The sequence below is a fragment of the Myripristis murdjan genome, chromosome 4 (genome assembly GCF_902150065.1).
Source record: "Myripristis murdjan chromosome 4, fMyrMur1.1, whole genome shotgun sequence".
Taxonomy (NCBI): domain Eukaryota; kingdom Metazoa; phylum Chordata; class Actinopteri; order Holocentriformes; family Holocentridae; genus Myripristis; species Myripristis murdjan.
Window position 1 is genome coordinate 34036822 of NC_043983.1, and position 23762 is coordinate 34060583.

At 43.8% G+C, this 23762-nt stretch overlaps 23 non-coding genes across 23 annotated transcripts; 4 read left to right on the plus strand and 19 right to left on the minus strand.

Annotated features, from left to right (window-relative positions):
- Positions 1-5620: 5620 nt before the first annotated feature.
- On the minus strand, positions 5621-5693 carry trnar-acg (transfer RNA arginine (anticodon ACG)). Its single transcript has one exon. It is a non-coding gene; the product is annotated as a tRNA-Arg (tRNA).
- A 196-nt stretch (positions 5694-5889) lies between these two features.
- trnah-gug (transfer RNA histidin (anticodon GUG)) lies at positions 5890-5961 on the minus strand. The gene has a single exon. It is a non-coding gene; the product is annotated as a tRNA-His (tRNA).
- A 756-nt stretch (positions 5962-6717) lies between these two features.
- Positions 6718-6799, plus strand: trnas-gcu (transfer RNA serine (anticodon GCU)). The gene has a single exon. It is a non-coding gene; the product is annotated as a tRNA-Ser (tRNA).
- A 472-nt stretch (positions 6800-7271) lies between these two features.
- trnag-ucc (transfer RNA glycine (anticodon UCC)) lies at positions 7272-7343 on the minus strand. Its single transcript has one exon. It is a non-coding gene; the product is annotated as a tRNA-Gly (tRNA).
- Positions 7344-8276: 933 nt separating this feature from the next.
- trnag-ucc (transfer RNA glycine (anticodon UCC)) lies at positions 8277-8348 on the minus strand. The gene has a single exon. It is a non-coding gene; the product is annotated as a tRNA-Gly (tRNA).
- A 441-nt stretch (positions 8349-8789) lies between these two features.
- On the minus strand, positions 8790-8862 carry trnar-acg (transfer RNA arginine (anticodon ACG)). The gene has a single exon. It is a non-coding gene; the product is annotated as a tRNA-Arg (tRNA).
- Positions 8863-9058: 196 nt separating this feature from the next.
- On the minus strand, positions 9059-9130 carry trnah-gug (transfer RNA histidin (anticodon GUG)). Its single transcript has one exon. It is a non-coding gene; the product is annotated as a tRNA-His (tRNA).
- Positions 9131-9824: 694 nt separating this feature from the next.
- On the plus strand, positions 9825-9906 carry trnas-gcu (transfer RNA serine (anticodon GCU)). Its single transcript has one exon. It is a non-coding gene; the product is annotated as a tRNA-Ser (tRNA).
- Positions 9907-10378: 472 nt separating this feature from the next.
- Positions 10379-10450, minus strand: trnag-ucc (transfer RNA glycine (anticodon UCC)). Its single transcript has one exon. It is a non-coding gene; the product is annotated as a tRNA-Gly (tRNA).
- Positions 10451-11349: 899 nt separating this feature from the next.
- trnag-ucc (transfer RNA glycine (anticodon UCC)) lies at positions 11350-11421 on the minus strand. The gene has a single exon. It is a non-coding gene; the product is annotated as a tRNA-Gly (tRNA).
- Positions 11422-11861: 440 nt separating this feature from the next.
- trnar-acg (transfer RNA arginine (anticodon ACG)) lies at positions 11862-11934 on the minus strand. Its single transcript has one exon. It is a non-coding gene; the product is annotated as a tRNA-Arg (tRNA).
- A 199-nt stretch (positions 11935-12133) lies between these two features.
- Positions 12134-12205, minus strand: trnah-gug (transfer RNA histidin (anticodon GUG)). Its single transcript has one exon. It is a non-coding gene; the product is annotated as a tRNA-His (tRNA).
- Positions 12206-12718: 513 nt separating this feature from the next.
- trnar-acg (transfer RNA arginine (anticodon ACG)) lies at positions 12719-12791 on the minus strand. Its single transcript has one exon. It is a non-coding gene; the product is annotated as a tRNA-Arg (tRNA).
- Positions 12792-12987: 196 nt separating this feature from the next.
- Positions 12988-13059, minus strand: trnah-gug (transfer RNA histidin (anticodon GUG)). The gene has a single exon. It is a non-coding gene; the product is annotated as a tRNA-His (tRNA).
- Positions 13060-13753: 694 nt separating this feature from the next.
- Positions 13754-13835, plus strand: trnas-gcu (transfer RNA serine (anticodon GCU)). The gene has a single exon. It is a non-coding gene; the product is annotated as a tRNA-Ser (tRNA).
- A 472-nt stretch (positions 13836-14307) lies between these two features.
- trnag-ucc (transfer RNA glycine (anticodon UCC)) lies at positions 14308-14379 on the minus strand. Its single transcript has one exon. It is a non-coding gene; the product is annotated as a tRNA-Gly (tRNA).
- An 883-nt stretch (positions 14380-15262) lies between these two features.
- Positions 15263-15334, minus strand: trnag-ucc (transfer RNA glycine (anticodon UCC)). The gene has a single exon. It is a non-coding gene; the product is annotated as a tRNA-Gly (tRNA).
- Positions 15335-15764: 430 nt separating this feature from the next.
- trnar-acg (transfer RNA arginine (anticodon ACG)) lies at positions 15765-15837 on the minus strand. Its single transcript has one exon. It is a non-coding gene; the product is annotated as a tRNA-Arg (tRNA).
- Positions 15838-16033: 196 nt separating this feature from the next.
- Positions 16034-16105, minus strand: trnah-gug (transfer RNA histidin (anticodon GUG)). The gene has a single exon. It is a non-coding gene; the product is annotated as a tRNA-His (tRNA).
- Positions 16106-21731: 5626 nt separating this feature from the next.
- On the minus strand, positions 21732-21804 carry trnar-acg (transfer RNA arginine (anticodon ACG)). The gene has a single exon. It is a non-coding gene; the product is annotated as a tRNA-Arg (tRNA).
- A 196-nt stretch (positions 21805-22000) lies between these two features.
- On the minus strand, positions 22001-22072 carry trnah-gug (transfer RNA histidin (anticodon GUG)). The gene has a single exon. It is a non-coding gene; the product is annotated as a tRNA-His (tRNA).
- A 692-nt stretch (positions 22073-22764) lies between these two features.
- On the plus strand, positions 22765-22846 carry trnas-gcu (transfer RNA serine (anticodon GCU)). Its single transcript has one exon. It is a non-coding gene; the product is annotated as a tRNA-Ser (tRNA).
- Positions 22847-23198: 352 nt separating this feature from the next.
- On the minus strand, positions 23199-23270 carry trnag-ucc (transfer RNA glycine (anticodon UCC)). Its single transcript has one exon. It is a non-coding gene; the product is annotated as a tRNA-Gly (tRNA).
- Between the last annotated feature and the right edge of the window lie 492 nt (positions 23271-23762).

The window sequence follows — 23762 nt, forward strand, 5'->3', positions numbered from 1 at the left end:
ATTTATGCAGAAAAATCAGACAATGAGTCAAAAAACGTTGACATCCTGTCTGGTTATGAGCCACATGTGCCATTTCCAAATTAGGTAATACAGACAAGTTAAAAGTTCAAGCACTTTTGGTGCAAAAGTTCAGGATCCTTAAAAGCAAAGAGTTCAGCTAGGGTCTTACGCTAGCGAAAGTTTTAGTTCCTTAATATCGAGTTCAAAAGGTCTAACGAAGGTACATCTGATATGGAAGTGCGAGCACAACCGTAGAAGTGTAGACATTAGACACAGAGAACAGGAACCTAAAGCAGGAACATAGACACTGTCTGGATGTAATCAAGGCAATCTTAAGGCATATTAACAAGTAAACATGAGCCATTGTATTTGTAGGCATGAGCAATAAATTTCCATTACAGTATATGAGATTAGCTGCAGACAGATACACACACACACACACACACACACACACACACACACACACACACACACACACACATTTGTAAGATAATGTTGGTATTTTCATTTTTGCTGGTCGCTGGTCTTTTGGAATTATTCCTGTCCAGATTTGCACGCCAAGAGAAGAAAACACACCAGGTGGAGATCTGCACTCTTCTGTGGCAAACTGTATAAAAAACTACAAAGTTAAATATTTACATTCAATAGGTTGATATGAACTTTATCCTTCCTGCACATATTTCATTCAACAAGTCCTGAAACCCGTACGACCACACAGGTGGTGTGTTCCTACCCTCTCAACACGAGCCACAGGAGCATTTCCCAAATTAGCGTCGCAGTTTGGTTTAATTTAGGCACCAAAAACACTTAGTTAAGGTTCGGGGGCCTTTGTCGTCATGGTGACCATAATAAACACGCAGAAACAAGTGAAACAGAACACCCGGAAACAAACTCTGGACTCGTTTCACACAGGAATCGGACTCCGGTCTCCGGGTTGACAGTCGGGGCGACCGGTCCACCGCCCCAAATGGATTTTGTGGCTTGTAAAACTACGACACGTCACCTCACCGCCCCACACGCCACATTGTTGTTATTTAGATGGCCACTAGAGGACGCTAAACTTTAAAATGTTAACTCTAGGTTGTAACAAGCTGCTTGTGTGACCTAGGAGATCGTTTTTTGGGTGGAAGGCAGTCTCAGTCCATTCATAATATAACAACAATAACCAGCAACAAACCAGTTTATGCATGTATCCCTACTTCTAGTGTGTGTGTGTGTGTGTGTGTGTGTGTGTGTGTGTGTACCTGCAGCAGCTCTCTCATGCCCCTGTGTGTGAAGCACCAGAGCCCTGCCTGCTTCAGAGCCACTGAATTAGTGTGAGTGATTAGCAGCCTCTCGGAGAGAAATTATCCAGCCACTTGATCCCCGACACTAAACAGGGACGTCTCATTAGGTAAACACACACGGCTATCATCTTCATCACCGCTGCTCGGGCACAAAAGACACAGAACGAGGAAACAGCGAGCCGCACCACCAGGTACGCAGCGGCTTTACATCAGCAGACGTCAGGGGTGGGGAGCCGGATCCTCGGCTGAAACGAGTATCCGGTACGGATCAAGCACTTTTGCCGAGCTCGAGTATGATCCGAGTAACATGAGTCAATATCCGTGCTCGTGATGATTGACAATCCTCATTGGGCAGCTGACTTTGTGATAGGCCAGTCACACGCAGCGCTGATAGTCGGTAGAGTTTCTGCTAAACGTGATTGGTAACAGACGAGCTGCTTTTGAGCAGACAGGCTGAATACGACTCGTGTTGTGTCTCTCACTGTCGACCAGTGATGGGAGTAACGGCGTTACAAAGAAACGGCGTTACTAACAGTGTTACTTTTATCGGTAACGAGTAATCAAAGAAATTACTGTTTCCCCCGTTACAACGCCGTTACTGTTACTGACAACAAAATGCGCCGTTACTAGCCGTTACTTACTACCAATAATTAATTTATTATTTTATTATCCTATTCAAAAAATGTGCGTCTTGTGGAGAAAAAGCGGTGTGTCAATTTTGAAACCAGTCGGACTTTGCAGTTTTTCATAACTTATCAACATGCATGGAGAATGACTGAGCACAAGTTACAAGAAGTTCATGTGTTCCCTGACAGCAGAGCGGACAGTGTCTCCGCCTGCTGTACAGAAGACCGGGGGTTCAATTCCCCACCTGGACAAGCTGACATCACTACTTTAAACTGTAATGAATTACTTTTTCAAAGTAACGTGCCCAACACTGACAATGATAGATGAAATTTGACAGCAATGTCCACACTGCAACAGCAACGCAAAAATATGTGCATTAATAAGAGGATTTAAGAAAAATGAACTAAAAATTACTTTCCCCAGTAATTGAATTACTCTTCTGCAGCAGTAATTGAGTAGTAATCAAAATTACCTTTTTTACAGAAGTAATTAGTAATTGTAACTTATTAGTTTTGTGAGTAATTGGTCCCAACACTGGTGTCGACACACCGCTCAGGGTTTTTTTGTGTGTGTTTTCTACCATCTGCTCGCTCTTACCGGCTGGTTTTTGATATAAAGCCAGTTGGAAAACTTTGCTCGTACCGGACGCGGTGCAGAGTCACAGTCTTAACACACAGACCACTTACAAAACCGTTAAAAATAAACAGAAAATTCTGAGGTTATAAAGCCAGTAACGTCATTTTAAATCCCACCCACCCCAGAGAACAGATTCTACCTGCTGTGTCAGAAACTAGACCTTCATAAGACCGAAGGCATTTCACAGTTAGCGTTCAGATAGCAAAGTTACTTACTCATGAATTACTTTGTGCTTTCATCCTTTTAGAATTTCATTTCAAATGTTCAAAAGTAAATTTTTACAGTAGCACTTTTACTTGTACTGCAGTAAAACATTATCACAGCAACAATACTTCTTCTGCTGGAGTAGAAATCACTGGTACTCGTTCCGTCACCTCTGATTTGCAGCCGGTGGAAACTCAGTACATCAGCAGTGGTTAATTATGCGTGGACTGACCTTTGACCCTCAGGTCTTGTTTTAGGCAGGTACAGGTCAGCAGAAATGAGTTGTAAATAACTGCAGGCAGGTCGTGGGCAGATTAAATTAAATCAAATAACAACATTAAAAAAAAAAAAAAAAAAAAAAACATACACAAGACTAGTCTGTGCTAAATTAGGTCATCCCGGGTGAGCTGCTAACAGACGGATTCAGGTATGTATGCATGTGACACACACACATACACACACACACACACACACATTTCCGCTCCCCTCCCAGTCTCGCTAACTAATTAATAAACCTTGCCGTTACTTGAGTATCAGTTTGTAGTATTCCGCACCTTTTTAGTCTATTTATTAACTATAATGATTTTAATTGTTATTATTTTCTTCTGCGATTGTTTTTTTTATTGTATGGATTTTCTCATTTTCTTTTACATGTTTGTTTCTTTTCAATTGTTTGTTTTCACTTTTCTTGTTTTTATGTACGAAATGTGCTATAGAAATAAAATTGCACTGCCTTGCCTATTAGAGTTTGTTCCCTGGGTCCAGCCTTGCCCCCTGCATCGTTTTCATAAAGCAACATCATCGAACCAGTGAATGATTTCTGATTTCTGTCTGGAGATTTTTCATTTAAAATCAGGTTTCTGTGGTAAATATGATATAGTGCTTAGGTCAGATTAAGAGTTTTATATAGTTCAGAAAATAGAAAAAAAGAAGAAACGAAAAGACAGAGACAGTGTCCTAACAGAACTAATAACATGCACTGTAGTGAAACTATGTGAGCTGCTTACATTCAACAAATCCTAATGAGTAATGTGATTCACTGGAGAAGCGCCACAATATGACAGCTTTAAGTTACTTCCTTAACTTTGCCTGCAAAGTCCACAACATGTGATATTTACAGAATGATTTTCATAATGTAAATTGACTGTCGACATTTATTAGCGGCCATTTTTTCTCTTAAAAAATTATTTGTCAATGTAAATGGCTGTTTTCTTAGCAAACATGCTCCCGAGTCATCGAGCCGGTCAACACGCCATGCAGAGCAGATACTTTGGATAATTAAAAGTTTTTCTGCCCTCCTACAGTAACACTGGAGTTTTCTAATGAGAAAATAGATTCTTCCTCCTGTAATGGGTTTCATGGTGAAGTCAAGTCCAGTTCCATTCAGCCACGACTGCAGCTCATTATTCCAGGAGAGTCACACGATCTGGTAATTGGGTATGAAGTAAATGGATTTTTTTTTCATTCTTTTTTCTTTCTTTTTTTTTTTTCTTTTTGTGGGTGGATGCCACAGAGGCGTAATAAATAATTATATGGCATTAATTATGTTTTAATCTCATGTTCAGAGAACTCACTTTAATTGCCCTGAAGTGATTTGAGAAGAATGGAAAAAAAAAAAAAAAAAAAGATTTTATTAAAATATTCAGAGCAGTCATGAACTAAGCAGTGTTTTATATTACTTTAATTTATTCTGTTTTACACATGTAACCAACCCTCCTCTCCCTCTCTGTCGCTGTATTTTTGGCTCGTTTATTCTCTCTTCTTCCTTTTCTGTTTCCTCTCTGCTTTCTCTCACTTTTGTCTTTTGCTCCATTGCCTCATAGTTCGCTAATGACCAGCAGCAACACATGTAAAGATGGGTGCACATACACACACACACACACACACAGAGAGAGAGAGAGAGAGAGAGAGAGAGAGAGAGAGAGAGAGAGAGAGAGAGAGAGAGAGAGAGAGAGAGTTATTAGGTACACCTTTCTGTTTATGCCAACAGCTCTCTAACCCCGAGCGGTGATGTGACGGTGGCTGCGGTCCAGACTCACCCAGTTTGCATCGCCAGGCCAATTTGTGCATTTTCTCCGCTGCTTTAGCTAAAAGCCCAAAGTTTTTGTCTCCTGTCGCTCCGTTCGTTAACACATTAATGGAAATGAAGTTGGCAGCGGTTCGTTTGTCTTGTATTATCTCAACATAGCTGCAGCGCGAGCAAATAGCTCACTTGATCACCAATTGCAAGCGCAAATACATTCAGCTGGGAGACAAATCCAACAAGGCTGGCACCCCTGAGCCCTAAAACCCTTTTATAATTGGAGCACTCTGTGATCTGATCTGCCCTTCAAGGACAGAAAAGCCTCTACTCTGCTGTGATGACTTTCTGGTGACACAAGCTGCACCTTTCAAAACATCTCAGATGTTCTCACCTTGGGACGAAAATGCAAGGATTTATGTACCTTTTGCATAAGTCCATTTTTTGGCCAGGAATTTCAGTCATTGCGCCAAGGTGGAACTAAATACATTAACTCATTTTAGTGTAACTGAGTTTCTTTTTGAGTACTTGTACTTTTTTGAGTGTTTTTTAAAGTCAGTAATTTAACTTTACTTAAACCATGTCAAAGTCAAAAAACGCACATTGAAATTGTGATAAAGCAGCGTCAGCATTTTTTCTTTTGTTAAACATGGGTATTTCAAATGAATGGTTGAAAGGGTTAGAGACTGCAGCTGTCCATAAGCTCAGTCCAATTTTTGGTGATGGGTGAGCATCATACAGTATGTTTGTTTTCTTAAACCTTTGCCTTTCAGTTGGCATTTAAAGGGTGTCATTCAGAGAGTAAACAGGTCCACTGGTTGATTATGTTAGCTGTTTCATCTAAATACGAGCTAGCCAGGAGTCGAACCTGGACTCTTCTGATCCGTAGTCAGACGCGTTATCCATTGCGCCACTAGCCCACAAAAGCCCTCACACAGACTGTCCCAAAATCGCTGACCCATGGTGCAGTCTCTAAAGCCTTTTTGGTCTACAGTTTGAGTCCCACAGGACACAATGCTCTGCACACAGACAAGATATTGACAATTACTGGCTGTTTTCAGCTTTGCTCAGCTGCCAGCATTATTCAAAAAATGTCAGACGCAGACACACAAGCTCTGCCGTGACCCGGATTCGAACCGGGGTTGCTGCGGCCACAACGCAGAGTACTAACCACTATACGATCACGGCAAGTCAGACCCACGTTGGACTGCTATAGGCCAAGCATCATTTAAAGACCCCATGTAATGGACTTTTACTGTCTTGATTTGATATAGTTCCTGTTGAAACAGGAAGACTCTGGGACATGGTGCAGGGACAGATCATTCACAAGTGCCTACTAAATAGTATGGTAGTATGAGTATTGGAATGCAGGGAAGGACAGATCATTCACAAGTGCAAACCAATAGGATCTCTGTTTGGTAGAGAAACACTTTTATTTTGAAGGGACAGGTGGATGAGAGAGGATGTTTGAAAGATTTATGAAGTTTTCATTGGCTGAAATTTTACAGCCACTAGTGCAGGATGATGTCACTGTTTGGCAGGGAGCAGAGGTCATGTGAGGTCACTTCATGGGGACTTTAAGTACTTTTTTTGCTTGAGCTTTGTCCTTCACTGCATTTTAAATCAGATCCATTACAGGGAGCAACTGCAGGGATCAATAACACACGGTGGTACCTTTCACAATAAAAGCTCAGTCAGCAAAGACCAGAAGAGGAATAAGTTTCACAATAAAAGCTGCACAATGAAAAACTGCAGCAAGGACCATTTGGACTCAAGTGGCAAAAATGTAGAATAAGTGTGGAAAAAAGGGGGGAAAATATCAGTGAGTCAGCCTGATGAGAACCACGTAGACTCTAGACACTTCAATTGACCCTCAACTCAGAGCTGCCACTTCCAAACTTCCACATTGGCTCCACCCATGGGTAAGTGACATGGGGTGCCAAGGACGAGGTGGCCGAGTGGTTAAGGCGATGGACTGCTAATCCATTGTGCTCTGCACGCGTGGGTTCGAATCCCATCCTCGTCGATCTGTGCACGCTAGGAGTTTGTGCAACCCCCAGTTGTTGGTGGTACAAGCTTTATGAGTCAAACAGCGATCCTTGTTTTTTTATGGCAGGGGTGTCCAATCATGTGGCATAGAGGGCCAAGAGGCTGCAGGTTTTCATTCCAACCAAGACCTGCACCAGGTGACTTCACTGATCACCTCACCTTGTATCAGAAAGGAGGAACTAATCAGTGAAGTCACCTGGTGCAGGTCTTGATTGGAATGAAAACCTGCAGCCTCCTGGCCCTCCATGCCACATGACTGGACACCTCTGCGTTATGGTTTATCCTTTCACAAGAAACTCTTCACACACAAGACCCAAGTCACTGAAAGCCTTCATGTGCAACTGTCAAGATTAACTCAACATCACTTTTAGTATCCACCAATTCTGAGTCGCGAGTTTGCCATGAGGTGGCGGGTTTTTGTACACGTGTCAAAAAGGCAGTGCTGTAAGTGCATTGGCCGGGAATCGAACCCGGGTCAACTGCTTGGAAGGCAGCTATGCTCACCACTATACCACCAATGCTGACATCAGCTACCCCCATGGGTGAGTTTTTGCAAATGTGGAAGCGGCATGCAGCCCAGAGTCTGATGCTGTATCTGGCAGCAATCACCCATCGTTGGTGGTGCAAGCTTTACAAGTCAAACAGAAGTCCTTTTTGCCAACTCACCATTGCTTTTACTCCAGTAGATTTTTTACAGCACAGCTTCTACTTCTACTGCAGTCAAATATCAGCAGAGTAACAGTACTTCTACTGCAGTCAAATATCATCAGAGTAACAGCACTTCTACTTCTACTGCAGTCGTATCACCAGAGTTGTACTGTTACTACAGTGAACACCATGGCAAACCAATCTGATGCTTTGATAAATGCTGCTCGCTGCCTGCTCAGACCTTTGGTGAGCTTCTGTATTTTGCTGTCAGTGGGCTCTTAGTTTGAAACCAATCTACCCTGAGATTCATGTCAGAAACATCATATTTCCTGTACTTATGAGTCAGTAGCACATGATCGCCCCCCTCAAACTCAAGAATATCGATGACATCCAAGATTCTGAGTTGTGATGTCTCATGACAGCAGAAGTAGTTGCAGCAGCGGACTCTCTGCTCCTCATTCTACTCATGAAAATCCATTGCAAAAACACCTTTCGAAGGCCATCCATGTTTGATGCTTTCAGGTTTCTGTGGTCACCTGATCGTTCCAACCAGAGCACACAACAGCCAGCCATTAGAGGCAAAAGGCACCTGTTGGCGCCAGTGTGAGATGTGGGTGGATGGTGATGTCTTATAAAATGCGAGAAACTTCGCACACAAGACCCGAGTTCCCAAGTCCCACTTTTCGTGAGACCCTTCATCAGCGACTTTGACCGTGATGCCCAGTCAGTGTGTCACTTTTTGTATCCAACAATTCCGAGTCACAAGTGACGTGTATGTGTGTCAATTTAAAAGTCTGACATCTTAGTGCATTGGCCGGGAATCGAACCCGGGTCAACTGCTTGGAAGGCAGCTATGCTCACCACTATACCACCAATGCTGCTGCTGGTGTGTGAGTTTTTGCAAGTGTGGAAGTGCCCAGGGACTACAGGTGGAAATTAGCAACTGTTGCTATAACCTGGCCCAAGACATCTTTTCTTGTCCTACAAGATTAATTTTTATTTGTGCACTGTCCCTGTTTCAAATAAATAAATTCCTATCCTATCCTGTCCTAAACCATGTGAAGGTTAAAAAAACGCACACTGAAATTGTGATAAAGCAGCATCAGCATTTTTTCTTTCGTTAAACACGGGTATTTCAAATGAATGGTTGAAAGGGTTAGAGAGTGCAGCTGTACATCAGTTTTGTCCAATTTTTGGTGACGGGTGAGCATCATATGTTTGTTTTCTTAAACCTTTGCCTTTCAGTTGGCATTTAAAGGGTGTCATTCAGAGAGTAAACAGGTCCACTGGTTGATTATGTTAGCTGTTTCATCTAAATACGAGCTAGCCAGGAGTCGAACCTGGAATCTTCTGATCCGTAGTCAGACGCGTTATCCATTGCGCCACTAGCCCACAAAAGCCCTCACACAGACTGTCCCAAAATCTCTGACCCATGGTGCAGTCTCTAAAGCCTTTTTGGTCTACAGTTTGAGTCCCACAGGACACAATGCTCTGCACACAGACAAGATATTGACAATTACTGGCTGTTTTCAGCTTTGTTCAGCTGCCAGCATTTTTCAAAAAATGTCAGACGCAGACACACAAGCTCTGCCGTGACCCGGATTCGAACCGGGGTTGCTGCGGCCACAACGCAGAGTACTAACCACTATACGATCACGGCAAGTCAGATCCACGTTGGACTGCTACAGGCCAAGCATCATTTAAAGACCCCATGTAATGGACTCTTACTGTCTTGATTTGATATAGTTCCTGTTGAAACAGGAAGACTCTGTGGGACATGGTGCAGGGACAGATCATTCACAAGTGCAAACCAACAGGATCTCTGTTTGGGAGAGAAACACTTTTATTTTGAAGGGACAGGCGGATGAGAGATGATGTTTAAAGATTCATGAAGTTTTCATTGGTTGAAATTTTACAGCCACTAGTGCAGGATGATGTCACTGTTTGGCAGGAAGCAGAGGTCATGTGAGGTCACTTCATGGGGACTTTATGTACTTTTTTTGCTTGAGCTTTGTCCTTCACTGCATTTTAAATCAGATCCATTACAGGGAGCAACTGCAGGGATCAATAACACACTGTGGTACCTTTCACAATAAAAGCTCAGTCAGCAAAGACCAGAAGAGGAATAAGTTTCACAATAAAAGCTGCACAATGAAAAACTGCAGCAAGGACCATTTGGACTCAAGTGGCAAAAATGTAGAATAAGTGTGGAAAAAAGGGGGGAAAATATCAGTGAGTCGGCCTGATGAGAACCACGTAGACTATAGACACTTCAATTGACCCTCAACTCAGAGCTGCCACTTCCAAACTTCCACATTGGCTCCACCCATGGGTGAGTGACATGGGACGCCAAGGATGAGGTGGCTGAGTGGTTAAGGCGATGGACTGCTAATCCATTGTGCTCTGCACGCGTGGGTTCGAATCCCATCCTCGTCGATCTGTGCACGCTAGGAGTTTGTGCAACCCCCAGTTGTTGGTGGTACAAGCTTTATGAGTCAAACAGCGATCCTTGTTTTTTTATGGCAGGGGTGTCCAATCATGTGGCATAGAGGGCCAAGAGGCTGCAGGTTTTCATTCCAACCAAGACCTGCACCAGGTGACTTCACTGATCACCTCACCTTGTATCAGAAAGGAGGAACTAATCAGTGAAGTCACCTGGTGCAGGTCTTGGTTGGAATGAAAACCTGCAGCCTCCTGGCCCTCCATGCCACATGATTGGACACCTCTGCTTTGTGGTTTATCCTTTCACAAGAAACTCTTCACACACAAGACCCAAGTCACCGAAAGCCTTCATGTGCAACTGTCAAGATTAACTCAACATCACTTTTAGTATCCACCAATTCTGAGTCGCAAGTTTGCCATGAGGTGGCGGGTTTTTGTACATGTGTCAAAAAGGCAGTGCTGTAAGTGCATTGGCCGGGAATCGAACCCGGGTCAACTGCTTGGAAGGCAGCTATGCTCACCACTATACCACCAATGCTGACATCAGCTCCCCCCATGGGTGAGTTTTTGCAAATGTGGAAGCGGCATGCAGCCCAGACTCTGATGCTGTATCTGGCAGCAATCACCCATCGTTGGTGGTGCAAGCTTTACAAGTCAAACAGAAATCCTTTTTGCCAACTCACCAGATTGCTTTTACTCCAGTAGATTTTTTACAGCACAGCTTCTACTTCTACTGCAGTCAAATATCAGCAGAGTAACAGTACTTCTACTTCTACTGCAGTCGTATCACCAGTGTTGTACTGTTACTACAGTGAACACCATGGCAAACCAATCTGATGCTTTGATAAATGCTGCTCGCTGCCTGCTCAGACCTTTGGTGAGCTTCTGTATTTTGCTGTCAGTGGGCTCTTAGTTTGAAACCAATCTACCCTGAGATTCATGTCAGAAACATCATCTTTCCTGTACTTGTGAGTCAGTAGCACATGATCGCCCCCCTCAAACTCAAGAATATCGATGACATCCAAGATTCTGAGTTGTGATGTCTCATGACGGCAGAAGTAGTTGCAGCAGCGGACTCTCTGCTCCTCATTCTACTCATGAAAATCCATTGCAAAAACACCTTTCGAAGGCCATCCATGTTTGATGCTTTCAGGTTTCTGTGGTCACCTGATCGTTCCAACCAGAGCACACAACAGCCAGCCAGTAGAGGCAAAAGGCACCTGTTGGCACCAGTGTGAGATGTGGGTGGATGGTGATGTCTTATAAAACGCGAGAAACTTCGCACACAAGACCCGAATTCCCAAGTCCCACTTTTCGTGAGACCCTTCATCAGCGACTTTGACCGTGATGCCCAGTCAGTGTGTCACTTTTTGTATCCAACAATTCCGAGTCACAAGTGATGTGTATGTGTGTCAATTTAAAAGTCTGACATCTTAGTGCATTGGCCGGGAATCGAACCCGGGTCAACTGCTTGGAAGGCAGCTATGCTCACCACTATACCACCAATGCTGCTGCTGGTGTGTGAGTTTTTGCAAGTGTGGAAGTGTCCAGGGACTACAGGTGGAAATTAGCAACTGTTGCTATAACCTGGCCCAAGACATCTTTTCTTGTCCTACAAGATTAATGTTTATTTGTGCATTGTCCCTGTTTCAAATAAATAAATTCCTATCCTATCCTGTCCTAAACCATGTGAAGGTTAAAAAAACGCACACTGAAATTGTGATAAAGCAGCATCAGCATTTTTTCTTTCGTTAAACACGGGTATTTCAAATGAATGGTTGAAAGGGTTAGAGACTGCAGCTGTACATCAGTTTTGTCCAATTTTTGGTGACGGGTGAGCATCATGTTTGTTTTCTTAAACCTTTGCCGTTCAGTTGGCATTTAAAGGGTGCCATTCAGACAGTAAAGCAGGTCCACTGGTGGATTACATTAGCTGTTTTAGCTAAGTACGAGCTAGCCAGGAGTCGAACCTGGAATCTTCTGATCCGTAGTCAGATGCGTTATCCATTGCGCCACTAGCCCATAAAAACCCACATGTAGACTGTCCCAAAATCGCTGGCCCATGGTGCGATTTCTAAAGCCTTTTTGGTCTACAGTTTGAATGCAACAGGACACAATGCTCTGCACACAGACAATATATTGGCAATGACTGGCCATTTTACGCTTTGTTCAGCTGCCAGCAATTTTCAAAAAAAAGTCAGACACAGACACACACAAGCTCTGCCGTGACCCGGATTCGAACCGGGGTTGCTGCGGCCACAACGCAGAGTACTAACCACTATACGATCACGGCAAGTCAGATCCACATTGGGCTGCTACAGGCCAAGCATCATTTAAACCATGTGAAGGTCAAAAAAAGCACATTGAATTTGTGATAAAGCAGTGTCAGCATTTTTTCTTTTATTAAACGCGGGTATTTCAAATGAATGGTTGAAAGGGTTAGAGCAGTGGTGTCAAACTCGTGCCATGGAGGGCCAAGAGGCTGCAGGTTTTCATTCCAACCAACAACTTCACCAGGTGATTTCACTGATCACCCTACCTCGAAACAGAGAGGCGGGACTAATCAGTGAAATCATCTGGTGGAGTTGTTGGTTGGAATAAAAACCTGCAGCCTCTTGGCCCTCCATGGCACGGGTTTGACACCCCTGGGTTAGAGACTGCAGCTCAGTTCAGTCCAATTTTTGGTGATGGGTGAGCATCATATGTTTGTTTTCTTAAACCTGCCTTTCAGTTGGCATTTAAAGCATGTTGTTCAGAAAGCAAAGGAGGTCCACTGGTGGATTATGTTAGCTGTTTCAGCTAAGTACAAGCTAGCCAGGAGTCAAACCTGGAATCTTCTGATCCGTAGTCAGACGCGTTATCCATTGCGCCACTAGCCCACAAAAGCCCTCACACAGACTGTCCCAAAATCGCTGACCCATGGTGCAGTCTCTAAAGCCTTTTTGGTCTACAGTTTGAGTCCCACAGGACACAATGCTCTGCACACAGACAAGATATTGACAATTACTGGCTGTTTTCAGCTTTGTTCAGCTGCCAGCATTATTCAAAAAATGTCAGACGCAGACACACAAGCTCTGCCGTGACCCGGATTCGAACCGGGGTTGCTGCGGCCACAACGCAGAGTACTAACCACTATACGATCACGGCAAGTCAGATCCACGTTGGACTTCTACAGGCCAAGCATCATTTAAAGACCCCATGTAATGGACTCTTACTGTCTTGATTTGATATAGTTCCTGTTGAAACAGGAAGACTCTGTGGGACATGGTGCAGGGACAGATCATTCACAAGTGCAAACCAACAGGATCTCTGTTTGGTAGAGAAACACTTTTATTTTGAAGGGACAGGCGGATGAGAGAGGATGTTTAAAGATTCATGAAGTTTTCATTGGTTGAAATTTTACAGCCACTAGTGCAGGATGATGTCACTGTTTGGCAGGAAGCAGAGGTCATGTGAGGTCACTTCATGGGGACTTTAAGTCCTTTTTTTGCTTGAGCTTTGTCCTTCACTGCATTTTAAATCAGATCCATTACAGGGAGCAACTGCAGGGATCAATAACACACTGTGGTACCTTTCACAATAAAAGCTCAGTCAGCAAAGACCAGAAGAGGAATAAGTTTCACAATAAAAGCTGCACAATGAAAAACTGCAGCAAGGACCATTTGGACTCAAGTGGCAAAAATGTAGAATAAGTGTGGAAAAAAGGGGGGAAAATATCAGTGAGTCGGCCTGATGAGAACCACGTAGACTCTAGACACTTCAATTGACCCTCAACTCAGAGCTGCCACTTCCAAACTTCCACATTGGCTCCACCCATGGGTGAATAACATGGGACGCCAAGGACGAGGTGGCCGAGTGGTTAAGGCGATGGACTGCTAATCCATTGTGCTCTGCACGCGTGGGTTCGAATCCCATCCTCGTCGATCTGTGCACGCTAGGAGTTTGTGCAACCCCCAGTTGTTGGTGGTACAAGCTTTATGAGTCAAACAGCGATCCTTGTTTTTTTATGGCAGGGGTGTCCAATCATGTGGCATAGAGGGCCAAGAGGCTGCAGGTTTTCATTCCAACCAAGACCTGCACCAGGTGACTTCACTGATCACCTCACCTTGTATCAGAAAGGAGGAACTAATCAGTGAAGTCACCTGGTGCAGGTCTTGGTTGGAATGAAAACCTGCAGCCTCCTGGCCCTCCATGCCACATGATTGGACACCTCTGCTTTATGGTTTATCCTTTCACAAGAAACTCTTCACACACAAGACCTAAGTCACCGAAAGCCTTCATGTGCAACTGTCAAGATTAACTCAACATCACTTTTAGTATCCACCAATTCTGAGTCGCGAGTTTGCCATGAGGTGGCGGGTTTTTGTACATGTGTCAAAAAGGCAGTGCTGTAAGTGCATTGGCCGGGAATCGAACCCGGGTCAACTGCTTGGAAGGCAGCTATGCTCACCACTATACCACCAATGCTGACATCAGCTCCCCCCATGGGTAAGTTTTTGCAAATGTGGAAGCGGCATGCAGCCCAGAGTCTGATGCTGTATCTGGCAGCAATCACCCATCGTTGGTGGTGCAAGCTTTACAAGTCAAACAGAAGTCCTTTTTGCCAACTCACCAGATTGCTTTTACTCCAGTAGATTTTTTACAGCACAGCTTCTACTTCTACTGCAGTCAAATATCAGCAGAGTAACAGTACTTCTACTTCTCAGTGTTGTACTGTTACTACAGTGAACACCATGGCAAAGCAATCTGATGCTTTGATAAATGCTGCTCGCTGCCTGCTCAGACCTTTGGTGAGCTTCTGTATTTTGCTGTCAGTGGGCTCTTACTTTGAAACCAATCTACCCTGAGATTCATGTCAGAAACATCATATTTCCTGTACTTATGAGTCAGTAGCACATGATCGCCCCCCTCAAACTCAAGAATATCGATGACATCCAAGATTCTGAGTTGTGATGTCTCATGACGGCAGAAGTAGTTGCAGCAGCGGACTCTCTGCTCCTCATTCTACTCATGAAAATCCATTGCAAAAACACCTTTCAAAGGCCATCCATGTTTGATGCTTTCAGGTTTCTGTGGTCACCTGATCGTTCCAACCAGAGCACACAACAGCCAGCCATTAGAGGCAAAAGGCACCTGTTGGCACCAGTGTGAGATGTGGGTGGATGGTGATGTCTTATAAAACGCGAGAAACTTCGCACACAAGACCGGAGTTCCCAAGTCCCACTTTTCGTGAGACCCTTCATCAGTGACTTTGACCGTGATGCCCAGTCAGTGTGTCACTTTTTGTATCCAACAATTCCGAGTCACAAGTGACGTGTATGTGTGTCAATTTAAAAGTCTGACATCTTAGTGCATTGGCCGGGAATCGAACCCGGGTCAACTGCTTGGAAGGCAGCTATGCTCACCACTATACCACCAATGCTGCTGCTGGTGTGCGAGTTTTTGCAAGTGTGGAAGTGTCCAGGGACTACAGGTGGAAATTAGCAACTGTTGCTATAACCTGGTCCAAGACATCTTTTCTTATCCTACAAGATTAATGTTTATTTGTGCATTGTCCCTGTTTCAAATAAATAAATTCCTATCCTGTCCTGTCCTAAACCATGTGAAGGTCAAAAAACGCACATTGAAATTGTGATAAAGCAGCAGCATTTTTTCTTGTTAAACACGGGTATTTCAAATGAATGGTTGAAAGGGTTAGAGACTGCAGCTCAGTTCGGTCCAGTTTTTGGTGATGGGTGAGCATCATATGTTTGTTTTCTTAAACCTTTGCCTTTCAGTTGCCATTTAAAGAATGTTGTTCAGAAAGTAAAGGACGTCGAGTTGGGGGTTTTGTTACATGTTTCAGCTAAATACGAGCTAGCCAGGAGTCGAACCTGGAATCTTCTGATCCGTAGTCAGACGCGTTATCCATTGCGCCACTAGCCCATAAAACCCCATCTATAGACTGTCCCAAAATCACTGGTCCATGGTGCGATTTCTAAAGCCTTTTTGGTCTACTGTTTGAGTCCCACAGTACACAATTCTCTGCACACAGACAAGATATTGACAATTACTGGCCGTTTTCAGCTTTGTTCAGCAGCCAGCATTTTTCAAAAAAAGTCATACGTACACACACAAGCTCTGTCGTGACCCGGATTCGAACCGGGGTTGCTGCGGCCACAACGCAGAGTACTAACCACTATACGATCACGGCAAGTCAGACCCACGTTGGACTTCTACAGGCCAAGCATCATTTAAAGACCCCATGTAATGGACTCTTACTTTCTTGATTTGATATATTTCCTGTTGAAACAGGAAGACTCTGTGGGACATGGTACAAGGACAGATCATTCACAAGTGCAAACCAATAGGATCTCTGTTTGGTAGAGAAACACTTTTATTTTGAAGGGACAGGCGGATGAGAGAGGATGTTTGAAAGATTTATGAAGTTTTCATTGGCTGAAATTTTACAGCCACTCGTGCAGGATGATGTCACTGTTTGACAGGAAGCAGAGGTCATGTGAGGTCACTTCATGGGGACTTTAAGTCCTTTTTTTGCTTGAGCTTTGTCCTTCACTGCATTTTAAATCAGATCCATTACAGGGAGCAACTGCAGGGATCAATAACACACTGTGGTACCTTTCACAATAAAAGCTCAGTCAGCAAAGACCAGGGGCCTCATTTATAAACATTGCGTACGCACAAAACGGGGCCTGAAATTGGCGTACGCCACTTTCCACGCAAAGGTTGTGATTTATAAAAAAAAAACTTGACGGAAAAATGTGCGGTCCTCCACGTAAATTCTGAACCATCCGTAAGCCTACGCACATCTTGGAGACAAGGGGAATTTGGCAACGCAGATGGTGAATTGAATCCAAACTGCATCATGATTCGTCTCACACATTTATTTACACTCCATATCAAACGTTAATTCTAAATCCACTTCATCACAAACATTCCAAACAGCAGTGTTATTTGTGCTGGAGCTACTGAGCCATAACTATTACATAAGGAACTTGCAATTTAAAAAAAATATTGTAACGAGTGTAACTGATGAAATTATTATCATTAGTTGGAGACAAATTACACAAATAACATTAAAGAATTGCAGCACAGTGTGTTCCCCTGTCACACTTCCGTCTTCAAATCATGCCAGGTGGTGGATATCAGAGTGAAATGTAAATTGTGACAAGTTTTGAGGCAAGCAGTCTAATTGCTATAAACATATAAATACCGTGGTGACACTCGTGCGTAATTGCTGGCGTCTTAATAATAATAATAATAATAATAATAATAATAATAAAAACTTAATGTAGAAATTCTAACCATACAAGCCTGACGTACTGATGCACTTTTCCGCTATAACCTGCAGCCTGCCAGTAGCGACTATCACCTGCAGGCTGCAGGTGATAGTCGCTACTGGCTCTTAACCCCCCTCTCCAAACCCCCAGAGCGCGTTTAAGAAGACAGCAATAAGGCTCAGTTTTTAACAAATTCTTTTAATGTGTTTGCTATCTCAGACATAACATCAGACACATTAGACACACAGCGTCGGTCAGCACCCGGCCACTGGCAAACACACCGTGCGCTCGGGGCGCACTGGTGCTGGGGACAGCCGGATCCTCAGCGCCTATGGCCCCCTCGCCCGGACTCTCCTCACTGGGTCTTATTTTAGCTTCCACCTTCAAATCCGACCTTTTTTTTTAACAGCGGTAACAACGTGTTGCCACTCTCCACACTTCCTTTTATTTGTAACGCCACTACTGTGGCTGCCAAATAACATGCACGTTCTCCTCTCCACCTCACCCACAAGCACCTCGATTTCCGTATCTGTAAAATTCCGTCCCTGCGTTCCAATACTCATACTATCATACTATTTAGTAGGGAAAAAAAGATTTAGTATGTCCCATTACATAGTGTGTCAGATGCAGTATGCCAAGAGTACCAGGATGTTCTACTATATCCGGTCAGATTTCGCAGTATGGATTTCAGCATGCTGCTCTGGCCATTCTGACCCACAATCCTTTGTGCAGCGGACGTTACGTCGCACTGCGTGTACAGGCCACGCCCACATACGGACGACAACAAAACACATATATCGCACAAAACTCGCTCAGTGACAGCAGAAGCGACAGGAAGACAGACGATAATAAATCAGACAGAGGACAGCGCAGTATGAAACAGCACCAGCATTTTGACAACAACATTCAAATTTGCCGCTACGGACGGCGGCGGAAGTGAGCGAGAGGGCCAGACTTCAGGGACAATGTATGTCGTGTGTCCCAATAGTATGCATATGCATGCATATTTCATACTAAACTACATACTTTGTAAGGGCAGCTGCAGTACCTACTAAAAGTAAAAAGTATAAGTATGCGATTTGGAACGCAGGGCGTTTTTTCCTCCTTTCTGTCGCAGGTTGCCATGATTAACCGTAACACACCATTGGTCAGCTGGATCATTTACATATTCATCAACATTCATGAGGTTCTTTGCATTGGCCATTTATGGTTGAATGTGGGCGTGTAGTGGGCGGAGGATGAGACGCCCCTCAAACTCAAGAATATCGATGACATCCAAGATTCTGAGTTGTGATGTTTCATGACAGCAGAAGTAGTTGCAGCAGCGGACTCTCTGCTCCTCATTCTGCTCATGAAAATCCATTGCAAAAACACCTTTCAAAGGCCATCCATGTTTGATGCTTTCAGGTTTCTGTGGTCACCTGATCGTTCCAACCAGAGCACACAACAGCCAGCCATTAGAGGCAAAAGGAACCTGTTGGCACCAGTGTGAGATGTGGGTGGATGGTGATGTCTTATAAAACGCAAGAACCTTAGCACACAAGACCCGAGTTCCCAAGTCCCACTTTTAGTGAGACCCTTCATAAGCGACTTTGACCGTGATGCCCAGTCAGTGTGTCACTTTGTGTATCCAACAATTCCGAGTCACAAGTGACATGTATGTGTGTCAATTTAAAAGTCTGACATCTTAGTGGATTGGCCAGGAATCGAACCCGGGTCAACTGCTTGGAAGGCAGCTATGCTCGCCACTATACCACCAAAGCTGCTGCTGGTGTGTGAGTTTTTGCAAGTGTGGAAGTGTCCAGGGACTACAGGTGGAAATTAGCAACTGTTGCTATAACCTGGTCCAAGACATCTTTTCTTGTCCTACAAGATTAATGTTTATTTGTGCATTGTCCCTTTTTCAAATAAATAAATTCCTATCCTATCCTGTCCTAAACCATGTGAAGGACAAAAAACGCACATTGAAATTGTGATAAAGCAGCAGCATTTTTTCTTTCGTTAAACGCGGGTATTTCAAATGAATGGTTGAAAGGGTTAGAGACTGCAGCTCAGTTCGGTCCAGTTTTTGGTGATGGGTGAGCATCATATGTTTGTTTTCTTAAACCTACCTTTCAGTTGGCATTTAAAGAATGTTGTTCAGAAAGCAAAGGAGGTCGAGTGGGGGGTTTTGTTATATGTTTCAGCTAAATACGAACTAGCCAGGAGTCGAACCTGGAATCTTCTGAGTAGTCAGATGCGTTATCCATTGCGCCACTAGCCCATAAAACCCCACTCATAGACTGTCCCATGGTGTGATTTCTAAAGCCTTTTTGGTCTACAGTTTGAATCCCACAGGACACAATGCTCTGGCCGTTTTCAGCTTTGTTCAGCAGCCAGCATTTTTCAAAGAAAGTCAGACACACACGCAAGCTCTGCTGTGACCCGGATTCAAACCGGGGTTGCTGCGGCCACAACGCAGAGTACTAACCACTATAACTACTCTCTGGTTAGTCACTGAGTCCACGCTTCTTACTGATGTAATAAAGTGCATTTATTTTCCAGGACACATTGATGTAATGCCTTCATTAAACACCATGAAAACTAAAACAAAAAGGAGATAAACAATCTCAGTGAATATTTTCCATGACAGATAGTAAATGTCAAGAATATCAAGTCAAAGGCTTGAACTGTAAACACAAGCACTGTGAGCCTACTAAGCTAACTGTGAATAGCCAATAGCCAAATACAAGCTAGCTAGCTCATACACAATAATGAAATGCAAACGAACTATTGTTATGCAAATAAACGTTAACATTTCAAACCACTGAGTGTTATTTTATGAACAAAAGGGTCAGTCCAGAACAAAAGAAAGTAATTACCGTATGCGCCCTTGACCAGTTGTAGAATAGTTCGTTCCTTTCTCCTGCTCTGCTCTCTCTCTCTCTCGAGACTCTACTCTTACTTGTGTCTCTCTATTTCTCCCCCTAGTGGACAACAACATTCAGGTTAACAGGTTTCACATAAACAGAAATAAAAAATAAAAATGTGCTTATGACATCATTTACAACCACTATACGATCACGGCAAGTCAGATCCACGTTGGACTGCTACAGGTCCAAGCATCATTTAAATGGGATATTGTCTACATCTCTAGCATCTATGCTGGGAGTCCCACAGGGGTCAATTTTAGGGTCACTACTTTTCTGTGTATATATTAATGACTTGCTCTCTGTCTGTAGGGGCGTAAATATTATTATGTATGCTGATGACACTGTTTTATATACCCATGGGAAAAGTGCAACAGAGGTGGCCAAGAAATTAACAAGTGTCATGAACAAGGTGAATGACTGGTTATACAACTCATGCGTTTCATTAAATGTTGAAAAAACTGTAACCATGTTCTTTGCTAATGTAAGGTGTAAACTTAAAACTTATCCTGAGATCTTAGTAAATGGGCAAAAAATAAAACATGTAGAGCAATTTAAATATCTGGGGGTAACTCTAGATCCAACACTCAGCTTTAGAGGTCATGTCAAAAAGCTGAGTAACACACTGAAATATAATTTAGCAAATTTTAGATATATAAGAAACTCTCTTACCATTGCGACATCAAGTACATACTTAAATGCAATGACCATTCCCCACCTCCTATACTGTATTACATCCTGGTCTCAAGCATGTAAAGCAGTTACAAAACCCTTAAGGCTGAATTATGCTTCCGCGTAGGAAGAGCATACGGAGGTTGTGCGAAGCTTACGGGGGTTGTGCGACCGCCGCAGGGCCTTGCCGCGCGCCTCCCAAAAATTGTAACTACGCGGACCCTACGCAGCCCCACAAGAGCTGTGATTGGTCCGCCGAAGTACATCATTTCCGGCATTTCGTTGCAACCGGCATCACATCCTGTTGTTATGCCGGCCGGCAGCGCCGTTTTTAAAACAACTGTTGTGTCTCGACTCGTCGGTTGTGTTTGAAAACTTTGGAGAGTGCTGGATCTCACGGAAGAACGCCTGGCCGAGGAGGTGCGCAAGTACCCGCACCTATACGACTCGTCCTCTCGCCATTACAAAGACGTACAGAAGAGCAGCGACCAGGGTCTACGTTGGTGGGCGGAGAATTGCTCAGTGTGTTTCGCAGAGGTATGTTGGACACACACACGCTGCGTAGGAAATGCGTGCTTCGCACAACCCCCGTACACTCTTCTAACGCTGAAGCATACATCTTTTCTTGTCCTACAAGATTCATGTTTATTTGTGCATTGTCCCTGTTTCAAATGAATAAATTCCTATCCTGTCCTAAACCACGCGAAGGTCAAAAAACGCACATTGAAATTGTGATAAAGCAGCCTCATTTTTTCTTTTGTTAAACGCGGATATTTCAAATTAATTGTTGAAAGGATTAGAGACTGCAGCTGTCCATCAGTTCAGTCCAATTTTTGGTGATGGGTGAGCATCATATGTTTGTTTTCTTAAACGTGCCTTTCTGTTGGCATTTAAAGAATGCTGTCCAGAAAGTAAAGGACGTCGAGTGGGGGGTTTTGTTACATGTTTCAGCTAAATACGAGGTAGCCAGGAGTGGAACCTGGAATCTTCTGATTCGTAGTCAGACGCGTTATCCATTGCGCCACTAGCCCATAAAACCCCATCTATAGACTGTCCCGAAATCGCTGGCCCATGGTGCGATTTCTAAAGCCTTTTTGGTCTACTGTTTGAGTCCCACAGTACACACTGATCTGCACACAGACATGATATTGACAATTACTGGCCATTTTCAGCTTTGTTCAGCAGCCAGCATTTTTCAAAAAATGTCAGACGCAGACACACAAGCTCTGCTGTGACCCGGATTCGAACCGGGGTTGCTGCGGCCACAACGCAGAGTACTAACCACTATACAATCACGGCAAGTCAGACCCACGTTGGACTTCTACAGGCCAAGCATCATTTAAAGACCCCATGTAATGGACTCTTACTGTCTTGATTTGATATATTTCCTGTTGAAACAGGAAGACTCTGGGACATGGTGCAGGGACAGATCATTCACAAGTGCAAACCAACAGGATCTCTGTTTGGGAGAGAAACACTTTTATTTTGAAGGGACAGGCGGATGAGAGAGGATGTTTAAAGATTCATGAAGTTTTCATTGGTTGAAATTTTACAGCCACTAGTGCAGGATGATGTCACTGTTTGGCAGGAAGCAGAGGTCATGTGAGGTCACTTCATGGGGACTTTAAGTACTTTTTTTTGCTTGAGCTTTGTCCTTCACTGCATTTTAAATCAGATCCATTACAGGGAGCAACTGCAGGGATCAATAACACACTGTGGTACATTTCACAATAAAAGCTCAGTCAGCAAAGACCAGAAGAGGAATAAGTTTCACAATAAAAGCTGCACAATGAAAAACTGCAGCAAGGACCATTTGAACTCAAGTGGCAAAAATGTAGAATAAGTGTGGAAAAAAAGGGGAAAATATCAGTGAGTCAGCCTGATGAGAACCATGTAGACTCAAGACACTTCAATTGACCCTCAACTCAGAGCTGCCACTTCCAAACTTCCACATTGGCTCCACCCGTGGGTGAGTGACATGCTGTGCCAAGGACGAGGTGGCCGAGTGGTTAAGGCGATGGACTGCTAATCCATTGTGCTCTGCACGCGTGGGTTCGAATCCCATCCTCGTCGTTCTGTGCACACTATGAGTTTGTGCAATCACCTGTTGTTGGTGATACAAGCTTTATGAGTCAAAAAGCGATCCTTGTTTTTTTATGGCAGGCATGTCACCTGGTGCAGGTCTTGGTTGGAATGAAAACCTGCAGCCTCCTGGCCCTCCATGCCACATGATTGGACACCTCTGCTTTATGGTTTATCCTTTCACAAGAAACTCTTCACACACAAGACCCAAGTCGTCGAAAGCCTTCATGTGCAACTGTCAAGATTAACTCAACATCACTTTTAGTATCCACTAATTCTGAGTCGCAAACTTGCCATGAGGTGGCGGGTTTTTGTACATGTGTCAAAAAGGCAGTGCTGTAAGTGCATTGGCCGGGAATCGAACCCGGGTCAACTGCTTGGAAGGCAGCTATGCTCACCACTATACCACCAATGCATATATTAGCTCCACCCATGGGTGAGTTTTTGCAAATGTGGAAGCGGCATGCAGCTCAGAGTCTGATGCTGTATCTGGCAGCAATCACCCATCGTTGGTAGTGCAAGCTTTACAAGTCAAACAGCAGTCCTTTTTGCCAACTCACCAGATTGCTTTTACTGCAGTAGATTTTTTACAGCACAGCTTCTACTTCTACTGCAGTCAAATATTGCAGAGTAACAGTACTTCTACTTCTACTGCAGTCAAATATCAGCAGAGTAACAGTACTTCTACTTCTACTGCAGTCGTATCACCAGTGTTGTACTGTTACTACAGTGAACACCATGGCAAACTAATCTGATGCTTTGATAAATGCTGCTTGCTGCCTGCTCAGACCTTTGGTGAGCTTCTGTATTTTGCTGTCAGTGGGCTCTTAGTTTGAAACCAATCTACCCTGAGATTCATGTCAGAAACATCATCTTTCCTGTACTTATGAGTCAGTAGCACATGATC